The following is a 6,000-nucleotide window of genomic DNA, read 5'->3' as shown; positions in this document are numbered from 1 at the left end:
AGCAAGGAGAGGCAGGACGGTGACTTGAAGCCAAGACTAGATGATTAGCCAAGGTGCAATAAAAAAAAGCAAATAAGTGGTCACACTATCTATGTAGCTTACACTCTATGCTTGGTGTCAGTTTGCATTGGTAGGACATCCTCTCTGCAGTCAGGTACAAGAGCCATGAGTGCATGAGCTTGAGTCAGAAAGACAGGGCAGTTGTCCTTGGACAAGAAGATTTGGAGGTCTAGCAATCAAGGTACCCAGTCAGCTGTTAGTATAGTCAGGTACTATTTGTTCATCCTCCTTTAAACAGAATGGAATATAAGCATCAGAGATGTATATGGTGTCTTCCTTAAATGAATGCATAATTTCCCAAATTACTTTCTAAGAAGAATAATCACAAAATCAATAAACAAGTATATGATCCCACATCGAAGGAAACAAGATGAGTAGGATGAGACTTTAGAATAAGTTTTAGATTCATGAGAAATAATCATTAAGATCTCATAAAAATTAAAACTATAATCAGTGGACTGATATGCCAAAGAGACAAAATGAAAATACAAATTTGCTAGGAAGACTGCAAAATGCATAGAGAATGTTAGCTCTATGAAAAACAATGAAATATAAATATGAATAGCAACAAAAAGTAAAATATGGAGATTAGAATCCAAAACTGAAACAAATTTCCATTAGGTATTCTAGAAGAAATGAGTGAATAGAGGAGAGACACACTCAAGAAAACCCAATAAATTCATAAATTCTTTGATTAATTATCAAGCATTTAGCAAGATTCATTTAAATAAAAAAGATCTGTGTATCTAGATGCATTGTAATGAATTTAAGGAAATTAAGGATAAAGAGGTATTTCTAAGAGCTTCTAGGAACAAAAGGACAGATTCAAGAAAACAATGGGAAAATATCTTAAAATTAACTGATGGCAAATACATATGGTCAGCATTATATACTTAGTAAAATTTTAATAACAAGCATGAATATTGGGACACCCAGGTGGCTCAGCGTTGAGCATCTGCCTTCAGCTGTGGTTGTGATCCCACGGTCCCGGGATCGAGTCCCACATCAGGCTCCTTGCATGGAGCCTGCTTCTCCCTCTGCCTATGTCTCTGCCTCTCTCTATCTCTCATGAATAAATAAATAAAATCTTTTTTAAAAACCAAACATGAATATTTGACTATTAGAGGCATTAACCTATAATATAAAAAGTTGATAAATAGCTCCTTATCAAAATTCAGTTATTTTGCTCTGTGATAGTCCATGTGAAAGGATTAAAAATAATCTCTAAACTGGGAGGAATATTTGTAGAGCACATATCTGACAAAGGACTTGCATCTAGAATATTTTTTAAAACTCTCAAAACTCAACATAAAAACATACCAAATAGAAAATTAGCAAAAAAAAAAAAAAAACAAAAACAAAAAACATGAATGACATTTCTCCAAAGAGGATATCCAGATGGCAAATAAGTACATGAAAATATTGTTTCCCATTAATAGTCATTGAGAAAATAAAAATTTAAAAACTCAGTGATACCATTGAGTGATACCACCTACCAAAATGGCTAAAATACAAAACAGTCATAACACTAACTTCTGATGAGGATGTAGAAAGCTGCATCCCACATTGTTTGTTGGTGGGAATGTAAAATGGTGCAGCCACTCTGGGGCCCTATTTCACAGTTTCTTTTGTTTTTAATATTTTATTTATTTATTCATGAGAGACACAGAGAGAGAGGCAGAGACACAGGCAGAGGGAGAAGCAGGCTCCATGCAGGGAGCCCAATGTGGGACTCAATCCCAGGACTGCAGGATCACACCCCGAGCAAAAGGCAGACACCCAACCGCTGAGCCACCTGGGCATTCCTTGGCAGCCTCTTATAAAGCAAAACATGTAGCTACATATAACCTAGGAATCACACTCATAAGTGTCTATCCCAGATCAATGAAAACTATGTCCACATGAAAACCTGTATACAAATCTTCACAGGGGCATTTTGCTCCTTGAGCCTTGTCTTGTTGACAAAGATACTCATATCTTCCATAGAATTGAACACCAAAATATAGATACTGATTAGATAAAGTGGCTATTGCAAACTACAATAAAAAAATCTGATAAATGCCTGCAATATAGACAGCAAATCAGTAATAACTATAGAAATTGATTCCAAATGGAGAGACTCATTGTATTCAAACAGAGAAAAATGAGAGTCAGGCAAAAGATTGGAATTTGTGGGTGACTGTGTGAATTGGTAAAATATTTTAGAAGTCAATTTAGAATTACTTACCAGAATAAAGAAACCAGTATGTCTTCAGATATGGTAATTCTGTATGTAGGAAACCACCCTCCATAAATGTTAATTTGTGCACAAAGAGGTTTGTATAAGGATGCTTACTGCATCATAGTTGGTAAGAGACCTTCCAAACAAAAATAGAAAAAAAGTGCATAAGCAAGTGAATGATTGAATACATTATAGAAAATCTATACCATGCAACAGACACATGAAAAGATGCTCAACATTGCTGATCTTCAGGGAAATACAAAACAAAACTACAAGAAGATACCAACTCATACATGTCTAAATGGCTAAAATCAATAACACAAGAAACAACAGGTGTTGGCAAGAATGTGGAGAAAAAGGAATCCACTTGGAAGGAATGCAAACTTGGTGTAGCCACTCTGGAAAACAGTATGGAGGTTTCTCAAAAAAAAAATTTTTTTTTAAGTTAAGAATAGAACTACTCTACCATTCAGCAATTGCATTTGTATTTACCCAAAGAATGCAAAACTACTAATTCAAAGGGTTACATGTACCCTGATGTTTATAGTGGCATTATCTATAATAGGCAACTTATGTAAACAGCCTAAGTGTCCATTGATTGATGAATTGATAAAGATATGGTATATATATCTATATATCTATATATATAATGGAATATTACTCAGCTGTAAAAAAGAATGAAATCTTCCATTTGCCACGATGTGGGTGGAGTTAGAGTACAATGTGAAGCAAAATAAATCAATCAGAGAAAGACAAATACCATTTAATTTTACTCATTTGTGGACTGTAAGAAACAGACAAAAAACAAGCAAAGGAGAAAAACAGAGAGAGAGGCAAACCAAGAAACAGACTCTTAACTATAGGAAACAAACTGATGGTTATCAGAGGGGAGATGGGTAGGGATGGGTGAAATAGGTGCTGGGGATTAAGGATTGTACATGCTTTGAGGAGCATGTGGTGATGTAGGGAAGTGCTGAATCACTATATTATACAGCTGTATCTAATATTATGCTGTATGTGAAGTAACCGGAATTCAAATAAAAGCTTAAAGAAAATCTATACTCTGAAAAACCATGCAGCTGCCCAGGAAAATCAAAAAAATCTATACATTTTAAAATTGAAGTCTTTTCAAGATATATTTTCAAATGATAAAAGCAAATTACATAGCAACATATATCACACATCCACACTGACATACATATACGTATATATATAGACATACATATTATAAGTAAAAAAATAACTACATTAGATAAATACAAACTTTCTCCCCATACTTTTCTATGTGCAATTAGCAATTTTACTACATTAGTCAGAATCTTTTCTTTTTAAAATTTCTTTTTTGGGATCCCTGGGTGGCGCAGCAGTTTGGCGCCTGCCTTTGGCCCAGGGCGTGATCCTGGAGACCCGGGATCGAATCTCCATCGGGCTCCCGGTGCATGGAGCCTGCTTCTCCCTCTGCCTGTGTCTCTGCCTCTCTCTCTCTCTCTCTCTCTGTGTGTGTGACTATCATAAAAAAAATAAAATAAAATAAAATAATTTAAATAAATAAATAAATAAAATTTCTTTTTTACGTTACTGCAGTAAAACTCTTGTTATAAATGTAGGGACAAGGAGCACCTAGGTAGCTCAATGGCTGAGTGTCTGCCTTTGGCTCAGGTCACGATCCTGGGGTCCTGGGATTGAGTCCGGCATCAGGCTCCTCACAGGCACCTGGTTCTCCCCTCTGCCTGTGTCTCTGCCTCTCTCTGTCTCTCATGAATAAATTTTTTAAAATCTTTAAAAATAATAAATGTAGAGACAATTTATCCATACAATGAAATGGAACCCCAAAGCAGATACATGCAAATATGGAGAGCTGATTGCCAGAGCAAATATTAAGTATCATCAGTAGGACAACAAGGGCCTATTTGTTTGCCTGAGATATCTGAATATTCATATGGAAAGAAAACAAATTGAATTCCTACTTCTTACGACACACACAAGTCTATTCCATGTTGCATTAAGTCTTAAATGTAAAAAGCATGACCATAAAATTATAAAAGATAAAGTAAAAAATCTGAAATGAAGATTGGTAGATTTCTTTGCATTCAGTTTAAGAATTTCTACTCATCAAAAGGACAGTGGAAACATGATGAAACAAAATTCTAAGACATTTGCATTTTATGTGGCTCCCAAATGTTTAGTATCCAAAAAACCTCAAGGAAATCCAATAGGAATGAAAAGCTAAACAGTTCACTGGGTATATAAATTAAAACTTCCGTAAGACACCAGTTAGCATTCAACATGTAAAAAAAATGTAGAAGTCCTATATACCATGTACTACCAATGATGTGGTGTTAGGGATATTCTTGTCCACTGAGGTCATAGAAGTTAATTGTGTGGCTTCAGAAAATAGATGAGCAGATCCCTGTAAACTTGGACTTTGACATACCAAATGAGCCAGCAGTTCCACCCCTCAGAATAGATAATTGATAACATTGGTTTAATAAAATTAATATATATTTGATTTTTTTAAAAAGTGTTCCAGCACTGTATTTATTAGCAAAATTATAGCATAATTTATAATGGCAAAAACCTGGGAACAAAGTAACTGTTCCTCATAGTAGAATGGATAAAAGTTGTCTATTAATATGCAAAAGAATTTTTAAATTTTATTTTTAAAGAGAGGAGAGGGGCAGAGAGAGAGGCAGTAAATCTCAAGCATACTCACACTCAACAAGGAGCTCAGTCCAGGGCTTGAACTCACCATCCTGTGATCATGAGCCAAAACCAAGAGTCCGATGCTTAACCAACTGAGCCACCCAGGCATCCCAGTACAAAGGAATTTTATATTGCAGTGATAATGAAAACAATAAATGCATTAGTGTGGATAAATATTATAAAGAAAAATCCAATATAATTTCATTCCAATAAAGTATAAGAGCATACAAAGCCTAACAATATGTTATTTAAGGATACAAGATAAGTGACATAGCCATAAAGAGATTCATGGGAATAATTAATAAGACATTTAGGAAATGGATTTTCCAGAAAGAGTGAGTATGGGAAAGGAGGAGCAAATGGGTAAGAGTTTTAAGGCATATGGAAAAGATAGTCATCTTATTGGAATGTGTTAAACAGTATATATTTATTTTATACATTTCTTTCTCTATTTTTCTTTCCTCCTTTTGCAATTTGTTTATGCAGGAAAATTGTTTGTCAAATGCAAGGATTAGTTGTGTTGACATAAAATTTACTAGACCCAAAGATACCCAAAGATACTTTTGAAACATAAAATGATTATCAGAAAACATGTAAAATTTAAAATCATACTCTTCATGGAAGTATCATACCTTAAGATTTTAAATGTGTAGAATAATAAAGCTTACATTACATCCATTTGTTCATTTGCAAAATATTAGTTGATTACCTACTATGGGCAGGCTCTGTGCTGGGCAGTGGGAAGAAATCAATGAAGAAAATCTAAAAAGGTCTGCCATCTTTCAGTCTGTAGGGGAATAACTGGCCTGATAATATTGTGGGAGTGAGTGTTAATGACATATGTTGATAATAATGGTATACATCATATTTAATAGATTTGTATACAATTAATGCTTCTGTTTTAGAAATAGATCTATCCAGCTTAATATTCTTTTTTGTTTTTATTTTAATTTATGTTTCTTTGAGGGAATATAAGAATTTCTAATATCATGCTGTTCAACTAAAAGCTTTTCTCA

Source organism: Nyctereutes procyonoides, unplaced genomic scaffold (assembly GCF_905146905.1).
Source record: "Nyctereutes procyonoides isolate TBG_1078 unplaced genomic scaffold, NYPRO_anot_genome, whole genome shotgun sequence".
NCBI classification, from domain to species: domain Eukaryota; kingdom Metazoa; phylum Chordata; class Mammalia; order Carnivora; family Canidae; genus Nyctereutes; species Nyctereutes procyonoides.
This window is presented reverse-complemented; position numbering follows the sequence as displayed.